Source organism: Meleagris gallopavo, chromosome 16 (assembly GCF_905368555.1).
Source record: "Meleagris gallopavo chromosome 16, MGAL_WU_HG_1.1, whole genome shotgun sequence".
NCBI lineage: Eukaryota > Metazoa > Chordata > Aves > Galliformes > Phasianidae > Meleagris > Meleagris gallopavo.
In genome coordinates this window covers 8,116,217-8,141,997 of record NC_139419.1, presented here as the reverse complement: position 1 = coordinate 8,141,997, position 25,781 = coordinate 8,116,217, and the positions used below count along the sequence as shown (strand labels likewise).

At 44.0% G+C, this 25,781-nt stretch overlaps 1 long non-coding RNA gene across 3 annotated transcripts in view; it reads left to right on the top strand.

Moving 5' to 3' along the window:
- Positions 1 to 22,053, top strand: part of LOC104913389 (uncharacterized) — a 115,949-nt gene extending 93,896 nt beyond the window's left edge. Inside the window, exons 2-8 of one of the 3 annotated variants that reach the window (XR_014886798.1) lie at positions 4,480 to 4,556; positions 15,200 to 15,387; positions 17,542 to 17,704; positions 18,907 to 19,106; positions 19,224 to 19,399; positions 21,048 to 21,134; positions 21,806 to 22,053. This is a non-coding gene — a long non-coding RNA (uncharacterized LOC104913389). Of the gene's footprint in view, positions 1 to 4,479; positions 4,557 to 15,199; positions 15,388 to 17,538; positions 17,705 to 18,906; positions 19,107 to 19,223; positions 19,400 to 21,047; positions 21,135 to 21,805 lie in introns of all 3 variants that reach the window. The other 2 variants (XR_014886800.1, XR_014886799.1) reach the window with 2 other exon arrangements.
- Positions 22,054 to 25,781: the final 3,728 nt, after the last annotated feature.

Below are 25,781 nucleotides of genomic sequence, written 5' to 3'. Positions count from 1 at the left end.
CTCATGTACTAACCAGGAAATTTCCATGAGGACAAGGAGATGTTCTCTAGTGCATCATATGCCCAGAGCATGTGCTGCATGAGCTGCTTTGCTATGGTCTTTTTTTTCCTCAGTACAGGATGTGGCAATGGGAAGAAGTTGTGGTTTGTAAACTCTTTTCCCAGTGCAATCTGAAGCCTCGAAAATATGTAGGATGTAATTAAAACTTGCTTTGAAAATGGTAGTTTCCTTCCCTGGTTCCTGGAGTATTTGGTGCTATAGCTCTGTCCAGGAACTGTCTGAGCACAAGATGACTCTCCAGGACACCAGAGCTGCTTGGGGATAAAATGAGTACAGGGAAAGCATTTTATTTTGTCTGTAAATGTTTACTGTTTAATGCTCTCTGGGGCTCTGCTCTTCCATCCAGTTCTGGTGGCTGCATTGCTCTCACTGGGGGAGCACCACCCAGCTTAGAGATGGTTGTTAAACAGCAACTAATGCCTGAGGGATGCTGTTCCAGCTTGTGGGGACATCATCTCATTAAGCTCTTTAGCTGCTTGATCTTCCACCTTCTGAGTCCTACAGCATGAACTTTGGCTTCCTGTTGGCGTAGATGTTGAAGTGGCAGCTACATGTAAACCACGAAGCCAGCTTCTCTGAAAAGAGCAGGGACTCCCATCCTGCAGTTCCAATCCCCTGGTGAGCAGCTGCTCTGCTAATAGGTGACCTGCAGTGGGTATGAGTGCTCCTCTGGGTGAGAAGTCCATGATTTTCAGTTATTGTAGAGCCACTGGGTCGAGGCTTCAGCCTTCTTGTGCTGTGCTGTAAACAGATGTTAGAAAAACTAATGGAGACATTTTCTCCTGCAGATAATTTCATCAAACATAGTGACATTTTGCAGCCAGAATAATCTACTGTTAGCACTTCAGCTGTACCACTTCTGCAATTACCAACACCTTCATTGCACTAAAAAAGACTGGTAAGAGCATTCTAACTGGTTCTGCTCCCTGAGCAGCAGGGTTTAGTAACTGTTCACTTGGGCACTTTGGAGACTGTTTGGGGTCAACTGCAAAGGAGGAATAGCATTGACCTTTGGGAATTGGCCAGAGAATTGCTGAAGGGTGTGTGAGATTTAAGAACCAAAATGTCTTCTTAGCTCTTTGGGTTTTGGCAACGTGACTCTCACGGACTTCACTAATAGCAAATAGATTTTTCCTAGAATCATAAAAGAGGCTGAAAGGGACCTCTGGCTGCTGCCTCCTTCCATACACTGCATGAAGCAAGTTGATGCTGACATTTAGTGTCCAGCTCTGCTCTTGGCACAGTGCTGCAGTGGAGGAGGACTCAGGGAGGCTTCAGTGAGGCCCTAAAATTGGTCACAAATAATTAACTGATATTAAGTTTTGAATCATTCTCTCCAGTCTCAGTTGCTGAGCCCTCCTCCGGGTCTTCTGCTGTGAAAAGAGCGTTTGATATTTGCTCTTCTCACCAGAGTGTTATTGGAGTTGGTGCTGATGAGGTGTCTAGCCACGTGCTGCAAGTTGCTTTGTGAAACTGCATTTATACAGCGGTAGTTTGGAAGGCTGTTTGAGAGCAAAGTCATTTTCCTGGGATCGTTTATAAAGGTGGAGCAAATGCATCGTTCAATTGCTTCTTCTGGCACTGATGTCAAATAATAGATTCAATTTTTTTATTGCATAATCTCTTTTATTATATTCTGTTGTTGTTCTCTGCCTCATTATTAGCTTGGCTTTTCTTTCCCAGTTCTAATTCTTTCCCACCCATTCTTCTCTAAAGCAGCTCCTTTCCCACTTGCCATGATTAACTCCAATTCTGCTGTCCTTTCCTTCTGGTCCTTCAGCCCCATTCCTCTCCTAAGTTCACAATGCTTTCCTGATGCTATGAAAAGAGCACATCAGCTGCACTCTTCTGTCCTTACAGCAGAGCTGGCTTGGGCTCCCAGGGTGGTGTTTCTGCACATGGCCCACGGCTGATGGCAGAGCTGTGTGGACGTGGTCATTTACAATGGAGACACACTTAGGTGATACTGATATTGCTTCTGGGATGCAGAGGGTGGTGCTCTTTAGCATCCTGAATATTAACAAGACAACTACAGCGCACTGTGTTTTGCAGTCTAAAAGTGTCTGTTACTAATGTAAATGAAGAACAAAACAGCAAAGTCTGTGATGAAATATTCAAGTTCTTCACATCTTCATTTTTTCATCTCTGTACCTCCGAGGGACGACGTGCCATCTGAGCTGGGCTTTGTAGTGCCAGATAGCAGCAGCATTTTGTCTGTGCTTGTAGAACCTCCTCTGCCTCCAGCTATGCACTGCCTGCCAGCTGAGGCTCCCATGCAGCGAAGTGTGCGCCCAGTGTTCAGTCCCAGCGTGCTCCTAAAGCAGCCACTGGTTACCAGGAGCTTGAATTAATGGGTGTGGAGAATTTGTCAAGTGAAAGAAGAATGGTGGTGACCCTCAGAACGAACTCTGGCGGAGGAGCTGAGACAGAAGGTGGGCTCTGCTCAATCCTGGGAGGGCTTAAAAATGTTTTCCACTGAAAAAAAGAGTAACAAATGGTATCACAGCTCAGAGGAAATGTGGGGACTGCTTGGGCACTGTGACGCATTGAATTCTGCAGTTAGGATTTCCAGAGGCATCTAGAGCAGCCGCCTTCTGTGGGATGTGAATAGCATCTGGGCTCCATATCTTCATCTGAAAATTACAGGCTGTTTCTTCCAGGCTATTTCTTCTCTCTCTGAAACATCAGTAGAGGGCATTTTACTGCTCCAGCTCCTCTGAAAGGTGAATGAGAGGATGAATAGGCACATTCTCTGGAGCAATGAGATTTTAATACAGTGGATGTGGAGACCCCTATGGCCTTTAGTACACAGAGCTCTGCTGCCCTGACTTATGCTTTGGCAAAACTGCCTGAAGACTGCAGAAGTTGGGTTTAATGAACACAGCAGACAGACTCTCTTTTGATTAGAAATATAGTAGGATGGGAGAAAGCAAATAAACCTTCCCGATCTGTATTCTGGGAAGCCATTTGGAGCAGTTCTGAACCTCAGGTTTTTATTCTGGTGTATGAGACCTTTTTAATGATGAAGACGTTTTGTGTCTACACATGTGCATCCCTGAAAGCACTGCAGAAGAGATCTCACAGTCAGTAGCTGGTGAAGGTAACGTGCCGCACAGTACCAATGGGATGCTGATGCAGTTCTCTGGTGTGCTCACAACAATTAATTGTAAAAAGCTTTACTTTCCTCCCTTCTCCCACACCACTCCAGCAGTGCAGGCTGTGTACTGTTATGAGCTGGGGAGAATCCTGAGCATATATCAGCCACAAAAGTGCTTCAGCACTTTGGTTGGAGAAGTGACCTGCACAACCTGCAAGGTGTAAATCCTTGGGATTTATGTAATAGCTGGAAGCATGAGAATCTACCAACTACAGGCAGGAAAAAGAACAGAGAATTAAAGTTCCCAGTCCTGGTCTTTTTTGCACTACTGCATCAGGAGGAAAACCCCCTGTGACAAACGGACAGCTGCAGTAAGACATGTCAGTGCAGCAGCCTGCTCTGGCACACAAACGTGTCTGAGTGGGAGAAACAAAGATGTTGCTCCCTTATCTTACTTTAAAAAATGGTCCAACTTTCGCCTCTGAGGTACGGTATTATATGGCTTGTAATTTGTGGAGGAGCTGTGATTCCCAAATCAGCCAGCTTTTCTATGTTCGTATAAACAAGAATTCGAAAGTAGAGAATAATACTACTTAGGGCTGATTCTTGCTTGGAGATTTTTTATCAGGAGCTGCACTCTTCATTATCTGAGTCTTTCTGTTAGTTGCTGGAAGGTGTGCAGTTCTCATAGAAACCATACATTAAAAAAAATGTGAAAAGTGTGTAATAGAAACTGGAGAGGAAAAAACCATCTTTAACCTTCCTTTCAAATAGAGCCTTATTGCTGATATAAAACAAGCTCTGGAAACAGCTTCAGGTCTGCTCAGCTGCTTCTGTAATATTTTTGTAGGTTTTCAGCTTGTTTGTTTGTTTGTTCGTGAACCAAACTTTATGTTCGTGACCATGCACAGATCCTTGGGTGACTTTTCAGGGATGCTCAGAGTGCTGCACAGGGGTCTGAGCTTGGAGGTGCTGCACAGTTCTGGCACTAGCTATGAAACAGGGCAGCCTCAGCCACCCGTGTGCATGCCTAGCCAAATAACATGGAAATGTACTGGAAGTAATGCCTTTCATGCTCAAGATACCACAAAGCACTTTACGTAGATTGTTCAGTGCTAGCAGGAAAGGGATCCTGTAGACAAAAGGCAGAGCAGAGCATGCTGAGCAATTCTGGAAGAAAGCTTTCATCGCCAGTGTGTGATCCTGAAAGCACAGCTCAGTGTGAGGGAATAGGATTTTGGGGCATCTCTATGAATTTGATCAGAATGGGGCTGCAGAGAAGTGGTGAAATTCTGCCTTAACAACTCACGTGTGCATTTCAGGTACTTCAGTGATCTGTCATGCTGTGCCCATGTCATGGGGACTGAGGGCTTCCTGGGAGGAGGAGGTGTATGGTTGGGTGAGTGTTGTGAGCTTCTCATTTAAAATAGGGTTAGTATTTATCCTGCATTAACACATATTTTAATATAATATTTATATTGCATATATTATATTAAGATGTTGTATTAATATTGGGGTGGCAGATGAGGGCTGAGAGCACAGATTAGCACCTTCTTATCCTGCTATGTTTTGCAAACCCATAGGAAAGTTATTGTCTCATTCACATAATAAACTGAATAATCTCATACTCTCTGCTAATTATACCCAGCTCAGGTGCATTGAAATGAGCTACTGTCATACACAGCAGATGAGTCTGAGGTGAAACAAATGCCTGATTTAAATCTGATCGAGACCTGACTGCTCTCTGCCTGCAGATTTGGTGTTGCACCTGGGAAGGAGTGCTGTCCCCTTAGGGAGCTGTGGGATATAATAGCTATTTTTGTAGAGTAGTTGGGAACCCCCGTGGCTGGGTGCTGGGAGGAGTGTGGTGAGTAAAGTGGAGCTGATGGTTAAAGAAAAATGAGGGAAATGAGTCAAAACCTCTGTGAGAAAACTCCATTCTGACCCAGAAAGCTGATATCTTCCAAACTTTGCAATTTTTTTCAGGCAGCTGTGCTGAAAACTTCAGCTCTGAATGCTTCTGTGCTTTGTATTAATCCTCAAGGCAGAAAGTAATGTCACCGCTGCAAAAACGTGGTAGCATTTTCATTATAAAACAAGCCTACGGCTTATTGAATTTTGCTCTAATTAGGTCTTTTTTGGTCTCAGTTCTCCTCCTCACTGTGAACTGTGAGACCAGTTTGTTTTCCTTGGCCTTGAGGACTGGGAAAAGCTTGTGGGAGATGTTTTAAACTTCCTGAGTCTCCTGTTCCTGGATTGTGTCTGATGGATGCACACAGTTTGTGGAGAGCAGGCTGTGTGGCTTTGAAGCTCTGAAGAGCAGCCATCCTGCTGCCCTTAGTGCATTGCACTGTTGGTTTTAACCAGTGATGTTTCTGGGGTGAGTTTTGGCCTTCTGAGGCTCAAAGCTTAAAAGCAAAATGTTGTTAAACAGGGAGCACAGACCAAAGGAAAATGGCTTTGCTGACTGCTGCAGGTTGTGAAGTGCTGAGTTGCTGCAGGCTGAAAGGCAGCACGTGGTGATGGGGCACAGGGCTGTGTTATGGGTGTGTTGGGGCAGTTCTTCTTGGGAAAGGAGCTCCCATGTGGCTGAGTGCTCCCAGACAAACAGCTGGCTGGGGTGGAGGGCTGTCCTCCGCATGGGTGACGAGCCATGAGTTTACTGACACCACGTGCAGTGCCTTTTTGTACACATAAGAGAGACTGATCATGAGCTCTACATCATGGCAATTGACAAGCTGTACGAAGATAACAACCTCCCAAGTGCCATGAGAGCTGTCTTGCTTTTCTCTTCGGACTATTCACTTCCCCCTTGACCAAGAATGAATTTAAAAGGTATGAAGAGGCTGTTCTTTGGCCATCACAGCAGCAGCATCTTCTCTAGGCTTTTAACTTCCTCGACCTTTTGCCCCATTAACACAAGATAAGTGTGTTGGGAAGGTAAACATCAGCTCACAACTTCATGGGCAATTGATTGGCACAAGAAAAAGCAACCATAGTACTGAGTGTAGCTTGCGTAAGCCTGCATAGGGCCTCTTAAATATTATTCACTATGTACTCATTATATTGTGCCAGAATTGCCCATTAAAACTATGGAGATGAGAGCCTGGGAGCCTCAAGAAGGACTTCCTTGTCCTGCTCCATGCCTATTCAGCTGGGCTGGTGGTAGCATTAGGAGTAAATGCAGCTCAAAGCAGCATGCAGCTCCTTTCTTTTTGTGGTGAATTTAAGTAGGATATTTATAGGCATCAATCATCTCTGGTCTCCTTTGATCCATTCTTTCCAACTGAAGAAGTGATGTTTTGGGGAAAAAAAAAACTAACAGAAAAAGCTTTGTCTTCACAGCGGCAGAATTAGAGAGAAATGCCAAGAACTCCAGATTTCAAAATGCATCTGATGCTTTTAATGCTTATTTTAACTTCTAAAAAATATCTGAAGGCATGATCCAGAAGAGGCACGGAAAGCAGCAGAAGACCTTGTTCTACTGCTGTTGTTGCATGACACATCTGTGTAGTGCTAGCTGTGAGGCTATCGCAGGCGATCCCACCTCGAATGTTAAGTCCCTGCCTGAGCCCATCTCCTGTAAATACACTTGTACAAAACATGCTCACCCTTCTGCATGCATATTCATGCTGTGCCAGCTCCTGGTGGGGATGATGCACTGTACAGAGCCCTTCTATTAGCTCTGATTGACACATGGATTCCCAATCTAACGTATGTATGTCACCAGCGGATCACACGAGCTTTGAAGTCAAATGTGTGCTTGGGAGCTGAGCTACTTTTGTTACAGTGCAGCATTAAAGAAGGGGTGTGAAGTCCCCTGCTGCTGGATGGCACTCAGCCATAAATAGGCTGATAAGGAGGAGGTGTGGGCTGTGTGTTAATACCGAGATGCTGCCGGAGGCTACAGCAGTGAGCAGTGCTGCAGTGGGAAGGCTGGTGCCTCTGCTTGGCTTTTCCAGACAAGGTGCCACAGGGCAGGAAGAGCCTTAAAGAAGAAAATAGCGTGGCCTTTCTGAAATGCCTGATCTGCAGCCTGTGAGACTGTATTCTTCAAGTAAGGCCACATCTGAACGTCATTAACAAGTGATGCTCATAATGCCAAGAGTTACAAATAACAAAGAGTCTGCATTCCCACCCAAATGTGGGTTCACATCTATTCTGCGTACCTTTAGACATCCACCACGTACAAGTACTTTGCCTGCCTTTAGAGGGAAGCTCGGACTTGGAGATGAAGATGTTCCCAAAGAATTCAGGTTGGGAGCACTCTAGGACATACTGAGGTTGGCTCAGAGGCAGCTAAGCCGTTCAGCTGGCACTGGGTGAACAGAAACATCTCAGCTCAAGAAACCTCTTGCAGATGAGTTACTTACAGACCAAGCAAGATGAGTTGCTTACAGACCAAGTAACAACAGATGTTACTGTATGTATAGAGTAAGCAGCCAGAAGCACTTCGCTGTCTCTATACCTAGCTCAGTAATTCCTTTACCCTATTTGAACAGTTGCTGATGAGCATTGTGAGTAATGCTGAGACTTGAGCACCCACATCATCCTGTTCATCCTGGTATACAGAATGAAGTCCTTGTCCTGTTGATAATCAAACCACAGTTCTTACTCATTCTCTGCAACATTTCACCATCAAGAGCGATCTGCTTATTGGTAATCTTGTTCATGCTTGCTCTTGAGTTGAAGCACAAGTGATGATAAAAGCCATATGTATGAGTATCAACAGCGCCCAAAAACCCAGCAGTAGAAATTTGGTGCAGTTTATTTCAAGGTTGCAGTATCCTCTGCAGCCCAGCTTCTTCATCCAAATTAAGCTGCACCAAGTCCATTGGAAAACTCATGTTAGCTAACCCTGAACTCACGTAATTGTTATGCCTCATTAATTTGGTGTGTTTATTTAAATAGGCTGGTGTGTTCCTGAAATCAGTAATCTAGCATTTAAAAAAAAATTTCTGATCACGTCACGGTTCTTTGAGCAGCTGCAAGCACGAACTGCTCCATTGCTCTTTTGTCTTTCTCATTTGAATGCGATGGATACCTTACAAATGAACAGAGCTGGAAAGGTGCTTAATTTATGAACTAAGAAGTGCCTCTAAATAATCTCTAATTAGTTCATCTATGACCTGGCACACGGCACCTAGCTTAGTCTGAGCATTGCAAACCATTAGTAAACATTTTAATTGTAATAATTGCCACTGGCAGCAATTATTTTCAGAAGGATGGCTAATTTCAATCAGCAGAGGGTATCTGAAATGTGAGGAGCACATGTCCTGTCTTTTAAAATACACCAACAGAGCAGCTGCACAGCGGCGTGATGAATGCACAGCTTCATTTGAAAGAGCAGTGCTGGCTTTCAAGTTGAAGACATCTTCTCAAGCACCTGAAGACAGATTTGATGGGAACGACCAAACGTGCTGCTGGCCCTGGAGCTGCAGGACAGGCTGCTTTTGGGCAGGATGGATGTGAGATGCTGTAGGGTGGGGCACACGTGAACTCATCCGCAGTGCCGCTGTGTGATGCTGCAGCTGCTCGCCTCAACGCAAAGCTCAAAGCTGGGAGCTGCTGTGGGAGCTGGGAGGAGCGCCGGCGCCCGGCCGTGCTGCCAACTGCGTGCTGCCAAGCTGGGACGGAGCTGCTGCTGTTTGTGCTGGTGTGAGCCGGCTCTGCTCCATTTCTGAAAGACGCCCATCCAGAAATTCAAAATTGAGTGTAAGACTGTGGTCAAATGCTGCAATTAGACAGAGAGATGCAGAAGAGGAATAAAGTGCCTCATTATTTCTTTGTTAAATTAACTTTTCTTCCCTAGCCCTGTGATGTTTACTGGTGAGACGTCACTTGCAGTGTTTTTCCGCGTGCACTCAGCGTGGTTCTGTCATACAGGCACTTTAGCACTGAATTAATTGCTACCTTAATGGATATCTCTAGTCCATTAGTAAATTAAGACCTGATGCTAATCCTCTTAGGGGGGAGCGAGGGGAGAGAGTCTATTCAGTACCAAATCATTCAGTTCCTTACCAATGGACTCCAAATTTCAAAGGCAGGAAGGGAAGTACATCAAAGATGCTATAATTTGAAAAAGGTACAGGAAGCTGATCTCAAGGCCTGCCTGCTTTGCAGGAGATAAATTCTTTTGAATTTATTATCAACCAATCACTAGGGATTGGACACGGATGGGCCTTTAACACCAGTCGTTTTCTTCAAACAGCATCCAACCACGCGGTGTTAAACTTTTTGTGTCTGGCACTTGGAAGGATACCAGTAGCCTAAAATATCGTGGGGATATGACTGAAATGAGGGGGATTGCCCTTTCTCCCAGTCTGACGGATTCAGTCATCCTTAGGCTCCAAAATAAAGTCTGGACAATCCAGTGACAGGAGGGTTAGGAAAACAAGTGTGTAAGTAAACAGTGTTTTTGACTTGATGCCGGTCTGCTTTGGGCCTTGCCAAGAGGTGCTTTTCTGTTTTGTGGCTCCAGATGAATTTGTTTCCAGGTGTTGATTTGGGATCACTGAATCTCAGCCAGGTGAGGGAGCCCAGTTTGCTGCTTCTGCCTGCTGTGCTCACAGCCCCTGCACCTTGTGGGTACAGCTCTGCCCTTGGAGCACATCGTGTGTAGGCTTAACTGGGGTTACACTGCTTTGCATTATGGAGATATAAATAACTATGTTCTGACCTGATCACGCTTGACTTCTGCCTGAGCATTACTGCGTTCTCCCACCACTCCTAAGTAGGTTCTGCTCTATAAATACAAGCCAAGCTTACACATTTTGCCTTTAATAGTATATGAAAATGAAATTTGCTCTGTAAGGGATGCAGTCACAGATCAGAAACTGTTCATGTGGGTTTTTCCACTCTACTGGTAAAAAATATAACAGTTAATTAGGCTGGAAAACCCAAAGGAAAGTGAATTCAGACAACCAATCATGGTATGGCATGGAAAATATCTCCATGACAACAGAAATTTACAGCACTTTGGTTTTAATATATCAAAGGATAAGGGTAATTTTGTGGGCCCTACACAGAAGATTTACCCCTTTCTTTCTCTTGATGGTCCCTGGATTGAATGGAAGCCAGGCTAGTATCCCAGATGTGAAAGTGAAAGCAGGATTACAAAGCGTATAAAATGTTATAAATGCAAATGGACCAGCAAGGTGAAAACTTGCCCTGATGTATAGTACAAACATTTTTGGCCTTTTTTTTTTTTCTTTTTTTTTTTCAAGATATTGCAGTATATCACAGTGATTTATTCCTCAATATTAATACCACATACTTGACTAGCACAGGGCTCAGTGCAATGCAAGTATCACAGGCAGTTTGCATCCCAAGCAGCATGGTGCACCTCCTGGGGACATCACTGCTAATTGCCATCTCTTGGTGCTACTATGTTGTATCCCGTAATGAGTTCCAGGGTGAAAAAGAACTAAAAAGGGGAAAAATGAGTTTAGAGATCATGGAATATATCCAAAAGTCTGACCTACATTCCCCTGCTCATAATGAACAGGAATATAAGGCTTCCATCTTAAATTCTGCATTCAATGTAGTTTGTAAATGCATCTGCATGCGTGAATGTCTCTTGAAGAAACTATCATACGGTCTTTACTAAGAGATGAATCAATTAGAACAGATTTTAGAATAGATATTTCATTAGAGATTTCACTGCAATTAATCGATCTGAATTTTCAGTTAAAAGTCAAACTGAAGAAGGATGGTATTGACTCTTGGCAATATTTTAAAAATATTAAAATTGATAACAAAAGGATTTCTGTTAAATTCTGTTTGGTACCTGGAGGAAAAAAAATCCTACTAGGAAGCACATCACTTTCAGTTAGATTCAACAGGACGTTCCTGTATATGAAAGTTGCTCTGCTTTGCCTGCAAAGATCTCATCTCCTGGTTTTGTTCCCTTGAGCTTGTTTTGTGTGACACCTTCCAAACTGCCGTGCCTTGAACTCTTGGGCAGCGCTAACTGTGAGTGGGAGGGAAGAAAATGCTGTCTGTAAGTGCATGGGAACAGCACAATAAGGGATAACAGTGGTGTTCTTTTTTTTTTTTTTTTTTTTTTGGTAGTACTACATGGAAAGTGCTGATAGGATCATTCTTTTGTGATGAATGATAAATATATTAAATACAAATGTTAATAGGCAGCATGAAATTGCTAACAAAATAGAAAATTACTAATAAAATCCAATGGGCCTCATTTTAATATTGAGAGTGCATCTGGATTTTAGAACCACTGTCCTTCCTGAGTGCACAGAACGTGGTGGGGCAGTAAACAAAGGTGGGTTTGGTGCAGAGACCTACGGTGCCTCTGTTTTGAATCCTTACACTGGTAGCCTTTAGCACCTGGAAAATGAGAACTACTGTGCTTTAAAATAACCAAAACAGGGCTCAACGCTTTCGAGAGAAGCATTGGAAATTCCTTCCCTAAAAATGCACCAGCCCAAACACAAATGCATTGTGCAGGGGGGAAGCTGAGAGCACAGGCAGAAAGACCAAACAGTGCTGAGAGGGAGAATTGGTAAATAGAGACAAAGGAATGTAAAATACATAGCGAATAAATTAATTGGATAAACAGTAGAGCCAAGAGGTAAACCAGAACAGAGACCCATGTCTTGTAATAATGCTTTCAAAACTACTCAGATTAAAGGAGAAAGTAGAGATCAAACGAGCTAATTAAAGTAGATGCTAACCTCAAAGGATAATGTGGACCTTAATTACTTACTCTTACTCTTCCTTCTCTTCTTAACTAAGTGAATTTCCCAGCTGGTGTTTCTGACTTTTGCCAGACAGGAACCAGACTGAACTTTTCAACAAATGGAACTGGCGAGGTCCTGCTTCTCACCACGTTCATCTTTCCATTTATCCTTAGCTTTTAATTATTTTTCAGCCTGGTCATTTAGCTTCTCCCTTACTGAAAATCACTTAAGGAAATATTTGTGGGCAAGGTAGGAACTGGCTCAGATGCTGTAAGGTCCTGTACTCCTTCCAGTCAAGGCGATATCCTCTTTCCAACCAGCTTAGGGCTCCTCAGCTGCTGGCTCTATCCAAACCAAGATCCTGTCACTATGACTCTCAAACCCCATCTCAGCAAGGTACATGATGAGTTCTTATCTTCGTGTCCCTTAGCAACGTTCACATTTGGGCTTTGATTTTCTTCCTTGTCATGGGTCACTTCTAAATTTGGGATCATTTTGGAGGGTTTCCATCCTCCTGGGTACAGTGTCCAAAGGCTCAGGACTGCGTTTTTTACCTTCCAACACATTGCAAGTAATAAATCTATCAAAAAAGCTGAGATGACTTGAAAAGCTTCATCCCAAAAGCAGGAAAAGTGGAAGTTCTATTTTTCTTAATCTCTCATAAGTGTTAAAAAAGAAATGTCAGTTTTGCATTTGGTGGTAAAATATATCTGTAAGTGCAGATGTGATTTGTAGTTTTGGTAGATGGAGACAGGACACCAAAGGGCCTGTGTTGCTATTGCAGAGCTCAATAGCTGATCTGTTCTTCTAGACCTCTGCTGGAAAGTGACTGTGCGGCTGCTTGAGGAGCTATTTGGGTTGGTGTCCTGCTGCTCTAGGAGGGCTTCCTCTTGGTGATGACCCAACTGCAGTCTTCCTCTTTTTCCCGACTCTGGAGTCCCCAGTTTTGGCAGGAGAATCGAATGAACAGATCCTCTTTCTGTCACTGTGCAGGGGCTACTAATGATGGCCCCCAGTGGTTCCAAGGGAGGTAGATAGGAAGGCACTCCTGGAAGGCAGAAAAGGAAACGGCATGCAGGCAGAAATACAGGTGTGGGGAATGGTGTTCTGAAGCAGAAATGGGAGAATGAAATGAGGACCAAAGTGTGTCTAGGTATAGGTCCAAGGAAATGCATGGTATTGCTGTTTTCATCCACAACTTTCAAAGCTAGATTTAAAAACTTAAGGTAGGAAGTGCTGTAAAAATCCAACAAGATGATTACGCCAAAGGGAGACTATGGCACAGCCATTGCCTATGTCACATTCCAGTTTGAATTTATTTTATAGACTTTATTTTATATAAGACTAAAAGATGCTAAAGAATCACAGCCTCTGTATGGGAGCAAATGAGAAATGTATGCCAAGTGTGTCACAACAAAAAAATTACCTCTTCAATGGATTTGTGTTGTAAGTGAGTACTCAGTCCACTGATAAGATACAACAAGTTGGAACTACGATAATGATTCAAGGAAAGGTGGTGTTTTCCTTTTCTCTCACAACCTGCTAACAGAAATACTGCTCTGCTCAGGGTAGCAACTGTAGCAACAGTAGGATTTCTCAGGGTAGAGGTCAGAGAGTGTAAGCTGTTTTTCACTGCTGATTTGAACATGCCATCTCCACAATTGGCTATTATTGCTGGTGCTGGAAGTCCTTTCCTGTGATTATGTTTAATCTGGGGCTTGAGCAAGGCTGAATAATTAAAGCTGTCAGCAAAAAATGAAGTACTTGTATACCGTTGAGAACAATTTAAAAATCATTTGCAGTCTCATTTTTCTTGAGAAAATTATTAACAAAAGAACTGTCCACAGGATGGAGGAAAGCGTGCTTTGAGGGTATCTCTGTGTCTTTTTCACTGCACAGAACATTTTTACCAATGACAGTACTGTGAAAATCCTTGTAACTGAGTAGACAGTATTTCTACAGGTGTATTGGGGGTGAAAATCAGTTGTCAGCTCAGTAAGAGAGCACAGAGCCACTGGCCAGGCAAAGGGGGTTGCTTGTACTCAGCCATATTTACAGAATGCCTGGCTTTAGGAGGCAGAGGTACATGATGGGTTCTTGTCTTCGTGTCCCAAGCCATGTTGCTTGCTGTGTTTTCCTGCTTTTCAAAAAGCAGCCCGTGTACCACCAGGATGTAGGTAGTGGGAGGGATGGCTGAATTTTGTCCCTCAAGTCTTATGAGGAGCAGTTGAGGGGACTGTGGTTGTTCAGTCTGGAGAAGAGGAGGCTCAGGGGGGACCCTGCTGCTCTCTACAACTCCTGAAAGGAGGTTGTGGTGACATGGGAGTCAGCCTCTTCTAGTTAACAGTGATAGGAGAAGAGGTGATGGGCTCAAGTTGTGCCAGAGGAGGTTTGGGTTGGATAATAGGAAAAACTTCTTCTCAGAATGGTGAAGTATTGGAGCAGACTGCCCGGGGAGGTGGTGGGGTCACCATCCCTCAAGGTGTTCAAGAACAGCAGAGATGGCACTGAGGGACGTGGGTCAGTGGGCAATATTTGTCATAGGTGGGCAGTTGGACTAGATGATCTTAGAGGTCTTTTCCAACCTTAATGATTGTACGATGCTAAGGTGCTCTTGCTCGATGAACAGTTTCCCATTTGTACTTCAATGTGCTTTTCCTGTTGTGCTTGAATATAGCTATCCTCAATTTTTTGGGATGTGCTGCTGTGAATATCCAGCTTCCTCTGCAGCCTCAGTGATGATGCCTGAGATTAAACTTTGAACTACACCTGCTCCAGACACGGCATTCAGGAGGAAAAAAAAGCCGTGTCATTTTCCCTGCTGGTCTTTGTTGCAGCAGGTGTATTTATACAGCCCTGGCTGTGGGTTTGCTTTAAGAATGCTTGGCATCGATGTCGGGCTGTGGCACTGGCTGCCTTGCAGATCAGTGGGATCTCACCGCCACTCATTGCTCTCATTTGCAGAGAGAGGGATGCACGTGCAGCTATCTAGGGCATGCCATAACATAACCTCAATAGAAAAGCACTTCTCTAAGGTTCCTTGCTATCACCAATTGGTGCTCCAAGAATTCAAAATCTCAGCTTCTTTATCAGCACAGTGCACAGTTCGTGGTACGGTTTCTGGGGATGTGCAATCACAGAAGCTGGCTTTCTGCAAGCACCGGTTTCTCATACCAGTGCTTCATCAGGGTTGTGTGAAAAATGTACTGCTAACTTGCCAAATACAGGAAAAGATAGCGCTGATGCCTTCTGTGTAACGTTCTGAGACTGGAGGGTTCTAGTGGGGCTCTCTGATAGAAATGTTACATTAAGTCATTTTTTCTTTCCATCTGTCTTTTAGGATATCTGCATCGTAAAGGAAACACTTGTGCTGTATGCTTCCATACAATATCACACCTCTAGGTCACACTGAATTTAAGGACAAACCCTTCTCTTCCCTGGGTTGCTTGCACCAAGCTGCACAAATCCTGATGGCCTTAAGCATACCAACCTGTCCCAGTGGAGCTACTCACATCCCGCGTTATGCAGGTTGGTACTGAGACATTTAGCTGAACAAAGACATCAGAAACCTAAATAATGCCTATTTGCAATTATGTGTCCTATGCGAGCATGCAGCTCAGCAGGAATGCTGGTATTTGCATGCACAAGTGCCCTGTGACATCTTTGTGTACCCGCAGAGCCCTGTGCTTCATGTACCCATTCGCTGGAACCCAGCTCTCGTGTGGCCATCAACACAGCTCCTAGGCTGGGGGAGGCTGAGACAATTCCTTCTCTTTGGTTGATGGAAAGAAGCAAATAAGTTCCCTAGAGCCAGAGCTGTGTGAGGTTGCCCTTGTGATGGAAACTTGTTTTTATCTGTGCTGAGTTTGGGAAGAGATTGCATGCTCAGAGATTGAGGTGGATTTCATTGCCAGGCTGTTTATGTTTGTGTACAACGTGGAACAGTTTAATGTTTGCTTTTTTGTGAGGCTCAAGTGTCTGCTTTTAATCAGATCGCCTGCAAGCATTTGGATTTGCTCTTGCATATGGTAACGAAGTTCCATATGAGAACTTGTGCCTTCTAGGGTCCCATTCCTCCAAGGCAGGCACACAGCAAGCTGCTTTTCTCCCAGTTTTGGCCTAGGGTTTTATTCCACAATACCCACTATGTGTATATACTTTATATAATCTTGGTACAAATAAATGTACACATATGGAGCGAAGTTCCTGGCAGGGTAGTTCAGGCATGGAAGAGAGGCTGTTGTTCTGGAGATAAATATGTCCTGTGGATGTGGCACAGAGCAGCCTGCAGCTGCTTGCCCGAGGCTCTTGACTTTCATCTGTGATCATTTTAGCTCATGACTTCTGCTCTCTTGTTCTCTCCTCCATTCTTTATGTGCTATTATTGTGCTCATTTAGCTTGTTGAGACCTTACAGCAAAGTCTATCTACTTCCATACAGATGTGAAGCATGTTATATGAATTTAGGTTATGCTTTACCTGACACAGTGCAGCGGTCACTGACTGACTCCATATCTATCTGGATTGTTAGCAGTGTCTTCAAGGCCACCCTGCCTCCTAGGCTGGCACTTCTAGAGCATTTGGATCTGCACTTTACCTTGGACTTGTCCTCAGTGCACACATGCCATAGCACTGCCTGTGCAATGGAAACTGCTCCTGGCTTCACCCCTTTCTTTCTCTGGACATTTTCACCATCTTGGAGATCAGTGCAAGCTGCTAATTGATATATTGCTAGGAACTGCTAAATAAACCCTTCATTCTTGAAAAAGGACGTAATTTACTTCTCTTTTTCTGCTTTGATCCCTTGTTCGGTACAACTTATCTTAACTCCTCTTGGCATTGAGCTGTTGCTGGGTTTTGCATACAATGTGTATTCATATTGCATTGCTGCTCTGTGCTGCATCCCTGCAAGGCAGTCTGCTTGCTGCTTGGATGGCAGATGCACAGAGCATTCAGGTAAGGAAGATTCATCCTCCTGCTGTAGGAGTTCCTCAAAATGGCAGAAAATCAAGGCAGTAAATCAAGTGCATACATATTAGCATCAAAACCTAAACTGCAGGGCAGGAGGAAAGGCCACATATTGTTAAATCTCCCATTATTTATTGCTTTATCAGACAGAGGTATTATTGCACTGTAAAGGATATATATGTTTCCTATCATGAGGAGGTAGGAACTGCACAGCAGCAGCAAATTAGGATATAAGTCGCTGAGATATTCCACACTGGAATGTGGGAAAGATGCCTATAGATGGGAATTTGTGCTCCTGGTTATTTTTTTTCCCTCTCTGTCTTTTTAGTTACGTTGAAGAGAACAAAGGCTTTACTGCATTACAGTGTTGTTTGAGGAAATGGGAATCAGCTTTTAGTCATAAATAGGGAGTGTTTGGGAAAATAGAAAACGGCTGTGAAACATTCCTGGAGAAGTTCCGTGTTACAGAGCTGTGTGCAGTGAGGGTTATGTTTCCATTTGTATTTTAATCTGGACTCTGATGTCTCTGTTCAGTGGTTAAATGGAGAAACATGACACACTTCTGTAGGTTAAGCTGGAGCTGAAAGATGAGAAGGGGAAAGAAGGAAATAGTCTACAATTCCCATTTGGCATCAGGAAGATTTAATTTTTTGTTGCATTGAAATTAAAATTGTCTTTTTTTTTTCTTTTTGTCTTTCATGCTTTCTTAAAGCAGAAATTAAACTATATTCCAAAAGGCCTGCTTCAAAACCCAGGAGCAAGGCTAAGGGCCTCAATATCGCCTGTGTTGTCTGAGGGAGAATAGCTGAAGGAAAATGTTCCCATCCTGTTCTCAAGACTGAAAAGCAAAGATGTGCTGGAGACCAATGACAATAATTGTAAGTACAGCATAAACATATGAACGTTACCCAAATTCCAGGGTGGTGAGCCCTCCACCCATCCGCCCACCCTCCCTCAGCCCAACGTTAGGCCAGGTGGCTAAACACAATGGTGAGCGGTCGCGTAGAGACATTGCTCCTTGCCATGGGGAAGGCAGATGCATTTGCTTCATGTTAATAGCTCACAGGAAGAAAGCTTCCTATATTATTTCCCCCCTCAAAATACAGCTTGGAGAAAGCCACAGCTTTTTGTGGCTTCACATAATGCATGTGAATGTCAGGTCTGGTTGCTGAAGAGCGTGCAGTTAAGTAGTACTTGAGGAAACCAAGCCACGGAAGTTGTTGGGGTTTTGGGGGGCTTTTGTTTTGAACAACAAGCCTTTAAATGTTGGTTAACTTCTTATAAGGTGGCACCAAGTCATTTCCTGCTCCTCTGAATGGGAAAGCCTCAGGATTCACTGAGGAATGAAAATGGTTTATATTTCTTTATATTCTCTTTCATCCCTTTTATTCAAAAGTGAAAGAATTAAAATAAGTTTTTGTAGCACAAAGAGCATGGATTCAGTGCTATTTTTCTACAGATGCATTGTCCTACAAAGGTTCTGCAGTGTGCAGGGTTAGGCCTGGAAGCAGCAGCTCTCTCATGAGAGCATCCACAATCAGCTCATGAAAAATAATGATCTTTTCCCCTGCACTGTGCAGCTCCCAAATCTGATTTTGCTCTGCTGGCCTTAGGGGCTGTTTGGCAACCCCTGGGACCATGCATGGGTCCTGTGGAAGAGACAGATTTATGCTGTATGGAGGAGTCCCAGCATGTGCACAGGGGGAAGCTGAGCAGGGCTTGGAAGCTTGGACAGAGCAGGGCTACAAGGAAGCATCTTTTCTGGATTTCTTATATTCTCCCACCCAGCAGGAACCCAACTCTGTGGGTCCTGGGGAAAAGTAATATTAAAAGATGTCATTTCCCTTTTGGGAACTAGTTTTGACTCTGCCCATAAATGGCAAGATTCTGAATCAAAGCTCTTCCCACAGGGAACCAAAGAGTTCAGGGTATTTGTCTATGTCCTTGTCACTAATAAAACCAAATTGACTTTTAAAAATAGCTCTTGTGCCTTATGAAAACAGGCAGAGAGTGATGCAGCAGGCGGGGAATGAGCCTGAGATATGAACGAGATTAGAAATATTTCTTCATCTGCCACCAGATTCAGGGAAGATCCTTGACCTCTGCCTCACCATGTGAAACCCTGCAGATATAGCACTCCTACCTGCAATGTGTGCTGGGATGGCCACTCTGAAACTACACAGGAAAGAAGAACCTGCAGTAAAAATGCATCATGGCCAGCTGAAAACTCCAATAACTGAAGAGTCACTCCCTGTAGTACTGGAGGCTCTTACAAGCAACGTATGTAAATGTCCATCAGCAGGGAAGCAGGCTTAGGGAGCTCTTTGGGATGCAGTGAATCCTGTGCTGGGGGATCCACCACCTTTGTTTGCTCATGGGGAAATTGTCTCCTCCCAGGTTACTTCATGCCAGGCACCTGTTTTTGTCAGCAGGAGAGTTTGCCTCTTCTGTCATGAAGTGACTGCTGCCCAAAGCCAGCTGGGAACCACTGGTGTTTGCAGGTATCTATAGAACCAAAACTGCGAACTGGGCCTGGGACAGCATGATGCAACCTCCTGAGGAGCTGATCAACTGTAAGTAAGAACTCCCTGGCAAACCAGTTGTTTCTTTCTCATTAGATGTGGGTTTTGTGCCAGGATCTCCTGTCAGGCCCAACACCGTTGTGCATTTCTCAGGGAGGCACTGGTCAGCCTCCTGCCAGCACGGAGAGCCCACAGCAGGAGCTGCAGGAGGCGGCTGCTCTGTCGTTGCTGGCTGTGCCCTGCTGACAATAGCCATCGTGGGGAAAAAGCCAAATCACTCAGTGTGCTTGGGCAACCTAATTGGGTACTCAATATTTGTGTAATGGGCTGCAGCCACAAGATGCAGATGGGCTGTTGTAGCACTCGGCTACATGAAAGAGGATGAACTGCCTAAAAACTGTGCATCAACTGCACACAGGTGTTGATGGGCATCTGTCAGGTATGCACCCAATGTCCTCAAATTAAGGGTCTTGAGAAAGCTCCTGGTGTGCTAGTAGAGGAATGGGGCTCAAAGTGCAAGAACAGAAAAAGGAAAGGGCATACCTGCTGGAACGGCCTTGCATAAACCCACTCATCATGATTCAGACCTTCATAAGGAATGTCAGTTCAGTAATGTTTCATTTATCTGCAGCTAAATGAGTGCTGATGCTGGTGGGGGCAGCAGAGAGGATGCCATGCTGCAACACATGGTGTGCGTGAAGGAACTGCAACATGAGCTTGCATTTCCAAAATGTTTTCTAAACTGCACCTTTGTTGGAATATAAATGCAATGCTGAAAATCACTGGAAATACAATGGCAGCTGGAAGCTCTGAACAGTGACCCACACTTGGCTTGGGTCCACAAAACCTTTCACTTTTATCCTCTAATCCATATCTTAAAATTCAGACCAAACTTAGAGCTGCCGATGACAAAATATGAGGCACCTATGTAACTGGCTGGACACACATTTCAGTGCTGATTCTTAAAGTGTTGTCTCCATGTAAGATAATGTGAGATAATGCCAGCAAGTGACACCAGCTCTACCCACACACAGATGCTGTGAGCCAGGTGCTGGCAATTCAGCCATGCTTGTAATTCTCTAGGGTGGGTCATTAATATTAGATGAAAGCTCAGATAATGAAAAAGGCTTTTGTAGTTAAGAGCATTTTGTTACATCTGAAGAAACAGTGAGATTCAACGTTACGCTTCATTCTTACTGGCGTTCAGTCCTCCTTCAGGCAGTGATGTTATGCAAAGCAAGGGAGGAATTAAATAATCTGACTTTGCTCAGCTGAGTACATTCTCAGATAGAAAACAAGATTTCCTCCACCCCCAATCTGATCTGTATCACCTTATACTGGGCATGAAGCCTGCCTTAGTCCAGCACAGGACACATGGACAGCAAATGGAAATAATGCCTAGAGTCTGCTAATTCCTTATTTTTGGAGTAAAAAATTTAAACACAGCAGCACAAAGACTTCAGCACAGCAAACTGATGCAAGGCCATCTTGTCCTGGTGCTGTGCTGCCTGGTGCACAGCTCCCTGCTTTGTTTGGCCATGACAACACTGTCACTCATCTTTGTTTTGTAGTTAAGAAGTCATATATAGTAAGCAAAACTCACAAGCTCGTGTTGAAACCTGTCTGAAAAAAGGAAGCCTTTTCATCAGTGTATTGACTGCTGTTTCCCTAACATGTATGTGTTAAAATGTGCTTCCAGCCCTGGCTTTGGTGAAATCCAAATGAGAACAGGTTATCTGAGGTGCTCCTGCTACCCCACGTCACCGAACGCCTTTGCAAGGATGAGGTAAGGGAGGCTGCATCCCAGCACGGCCAGAAGTGTAACAGAGAGAATGTTGTGCTGCTCAGCATTGTTCAGCTGAGGTTTGTGTGTACCTGCACAGAGCCCTCAGGCCATCGCAGCACTTGAAGGCTGCAGACTTAGGAATTAGTAGAGGAAAAGAAAGACAACTGAAATCCCCCACGCTGTGCTCCTGGCATGCATCTGAGCTGTTTCCACTTGCCCCCTTATTTTTAAGTGCTCAGGACAGGAAAAGGCATGGACATGGTGCCATCATTTCCTACATGATGAGTGCATTCTTTACAGATGTTGTCAAGTTACGTGGCTGATGCTGAGGTGTGTACACTACACACTGGGGTGTGTAGTACATGGGATAGATTTCTTAGAATTGCATTGCAAGTGTATTTTAGACTGTGTTCTGACCTGAAGTTTTATGTGATTTATATCAAACATCAAAAGAAAAAAAAAATGGTGCTTTTGCGTAGTATAGCTGCTGGATAATGCTCAGGTTTCTGCAGAGGCACCCGACTGACCACATAGATCTTATTGTCAGAGGACACAAACTGCTGCAGTGTTAGTTTCCTCTTTTCATAGGTTTGGGGTTATTTCACTATATATATATATATATAAAACTTACATATTATATAAGTAATCAGCATTTTTTGTTATTGATTCAGTCAATTCAGCAGAAGTCCTAAGTGAATTCTAGAGAGAAAAGGAAGCAGAGGACAGGCCGCAATCAAGCCAAAGCATCAGGCAAACAGAAATCAGGCTGCTTGTGTGAGAGCTGCACCATCAAGGTTAGTGATACTTTTCTCACACTAGAGCAGAGAAAAGGAAGTCTTAAGTCTTACAAATATTCCTCTAATGTGCAACACCATTGCTGGCCAGCTTGTGTTTTGTTCTGGTGCACAGGGAAGGGCTGCAGGGCCAGCTCTGCAGCTGCCCCCATTTTAAGGGTAGATGCAGTGCTGAGTATCCAACAGATCATCCCCATTCTTTTTCCATGCCCAGGCTTCAAAAGCACAGCAGGGCAAGGCAGGCAGCCCTTGCAATGCATGCACTTTAAGGATTTCCCTCTTAAAAAAATCTCTTCTGAGAGCTCAGGAGCGATGTCCTGCTGTCCCAACCAGGTGCAGGCAGCTTCAACATCTTCCTGCAGTCGGCAAGAGGAAGGGAGGGATGGGGGGATTCTGGGCCCCATTATGGCAGTGCTGTTGTCACACACCCTCAGCCCTGCCTGATGTGTGGCATGCAGCTGTGCTGGCCAGAGAGCGGGACTGAAAATAAACCAGTGGCACTGCTGCCATGCTAGGCTCCTGTTGGTACTCCTTGGTTTTGTTTTGTAGCATCTTCAAGGCTGGATGAAGGCAGGGAGAAAAAAGTTTTTGGTTTTGAGGTTGGGTCAGGAGGCAGCTGGCATAAATCAGTGTCATTTAATTCACTGGATACATGGCATCAAGTTCACTTTGGTACTGATTAACATACACGCAGAGGCATGCTAAATTAAAAAGTATAGCATTTGTGCTACTAATAATGAGTTCTTATATTGAAACCAGTGTAATTTATGTTAATTAGCTAAACGAATGAGCAAACTAATTCAGCACTTATCCACATAAAAAGAAGGGACTGTGGTGGAGCTCAGAAAGTAGCCCAGCGCTGGCACCCCAGGAGAGAGATGGGAGGTGACCGAGTGGTGATGGGAGTGCTGCCCAGTGGGTCCCTCTGGGGGCTGCTGCCTGCCCCACCCCTGGCCACGGCCTGCTGCCGATGAGCTCATGTCCCTGTTTTATTTTATCTGGAGGCAAAAGTTATTTCTTCTTCTGAAGGGCCAGGGCTGGAGCCAGCTGCTAATAAAAGCAAACCATCAGTGAGCAGCGATGGGAAACCAAGGGATGGTGTGGCAGGCAGGGGCTTGCTTTCAATGCACAAAAAAAAGTCCTTTTAAATTGAAATTGAGCAAGGAATTAAAAGCACATATAGGCGGACTTTATTAGAAAGTGAAACATTTGATCTTGGCTATTAATCTGTTGTAAGAAGACTTTCATTTCCTGGCCATATGTACCCAGCGATAGACGTTCATAAATGAGATCGCATTAAAATCTACTTTATGTTTCTAGTGAAATCTTTTATGCACGGTCTATTTATGAAAAAAAAAAAAGAAAAACAGAACAATTAGAGAAGCAGAGAACTAAATTATTATAGCTCATTAATACGTGAGTGAAATACTGCTCCAGCCTGAGGGCTCTGCACTATGCAGTACTGAAGTGCCTGAGGCTGTGGCTGCTCTGTGGCCTTGCTGCCAGCTGCTTATGGCAGTGGGAATGCGAGCAGTCCCTGCAAGTGGCTCTTGTAGGGCTGGGCTGCAAAGATGCAAGTCTTGACAATACCCAAACCTGCAGGAACTGAGCAAAACTAGCAACACATCTTGTATCACAAGATTTGGCACTACCAGCTGTTTAACACCTTTGATGTTCTTGGTGTCCAAACCATCATTCTCTTCTCAGGGTAGAGGAATATATTTTTCTTCTATTTTTATTTATTTATAGTGCAGGACCGTGTCATATTCCTGCTGCATTTCAAGCAGCTTTTCATTTCCACTTGGGCAGACTGACAAAAGACCCAGCAGGGACCACAGCAGCACCGTTTTGGATCATATTAATGTGTTAACAAATATGGGACTGAGACTCCTCTAGAGCGGCATTAGGAACCTGGCATGAAACCACGTAGCTTGAGGGCTGCCCAAAACAAGGGGGCTGCCAGGGGAAGGCAGAAATCATGCCGAAGTGCTGATGTGGCACCACAACAGCCAAGGTCATCCTTCGTGAGAGAATAAAAAATTACCCGTCTGTTTTTGAAGTATAGTAGAACCTCATGAATCTCCCACTTCTTCATCTTTTATGGACTCTTTTTAGAAATCAGGCTACAGATTCTTTACTAATGGATGAAAAAAAGTCAAACATCCAGGCACTGCAAAGAAATCCCTTTTGTCAAGGCAATGAAATACCTCATTGCTGTTACGCTTGGCTTCTTGTGCTTTCTTACTGGCACCTGATCTGCAATACAATTTGAGTTGATATTGTGAATTAAGTAAGTATGCTCTACTCTATATAAATACTAATGATGATCAAGACAGATTAGGCATGGCAGATTAAAAAAAAAAAAAAAGAAATGACACTGTGATCTCAATGAGACAAAGCTATGTGGTCTATTGAGCACATGGCTGTGAGCATGGTGCTGCAGACAGATCTTTCCATGATGCATTGGGCTTTTTGTGCATAACCACAAGGAACGTTCAGCTCCTAGCTGAAGTTTGCAAAGAAAGCAAAATGCATGAGCACCTGGTAGCTTGATTTATTTTTTTCTTTTTTCAAGTTAAGGCCAATGACACATTTGGAGACAATTAAAACAAAGGTCGAGCTTTTCAGCTAGGAAAAAAGAAAAAGCAGCATGCTTATGCCATATATAAATAAAACCAGGCTTCAGTACTGAGAGCAGACTGTTTTGTTATTTTTTTCCCTTCTACAGAAAATCTTTTCTTTGTGCCAGGACTAAAATATTAGCACTGTGTTCCCTCCTCTGTTTAAGCAGACCTCATTGCATCTAAGTGCCAAAAAAGTGGAATTCCAGAACAGCAGGTGAAAAGAAAACAGAAGATCAAAAGCAGCTCTGGCTGCCAAGAGAACCTGCAGCACTGCTTGGGGGTGCATGAAAAAGTCACGCAGACTCCTGATGGTGTCAGAGACTTTTGAAAGGTCGTCAAGGATGTTTTTTTTTTCTCAGGCATCCCACATCAAAAAGCAGCACTAGGAGAGAAACTTGCAACGCATCATGAGAAGCGTGCTTTAGATACACCCCACTTGTAGGAGAACTTAGGTGTTTTCCTCAGCATAACCTATAGAAGCAGCTTTAAGAAACCCATGCTTAGACTGGAGCCTTGTATCAGGTGATCATTAAACAATGGCTAATTTGTGTCTTTAACACATGTGGGGGAACTACGGAAGAAGTGTGTCTTTCTGAGCTCATCCTCTCAGCAGAGACAAAGGACATATACTTTGCTGTTCTTGTAACCAGGAGGCCTTAACATTAATTCCTGTTGCTACACCCAGCTGTCCATTTGTATGTCTGTGACCTTCCTCTTTAGTGATGATGAATGCTTTGGGGATGAGTGGGAGAAACTGCTCCAATGCACTTTATCAGTAGCTGTCTTTAGAAGAGAGAGCTACAACAGGCTTTTTTCTCCAATCCCTTTCTACCCCCTCTGCCTACCATGTCTTGGTTTTTTTGGAAGAGGCCCAACAGCAGTCATCTCTGATTGTCTCAAAAAGTTTGGACCTGTCTCTGGACCTTGTGGACAGTATTGGGAGCACTGTGGTGTCCATCTCTTGCCTCCCAATGCTCTTACTGATGGTGACATTAGCCTTGCAACATGTGCAAGCCATCATCTTGACCAACAGTGAAAGTCTCCTCTATAATTACTATGGCTGCAAAATGGAGCCTAAGAAAAGACTGGGCAGCAATTAGCATCACGATGGGGATCACAGATCAGTTATGCTTCATTCCATTTTTTACTCCTAAATATCATCAAATAATGAAGTTCTCTTGAAATAAAGACTTCCCTTAGTGAGCTTAAAATAACACGTGTACATCCAC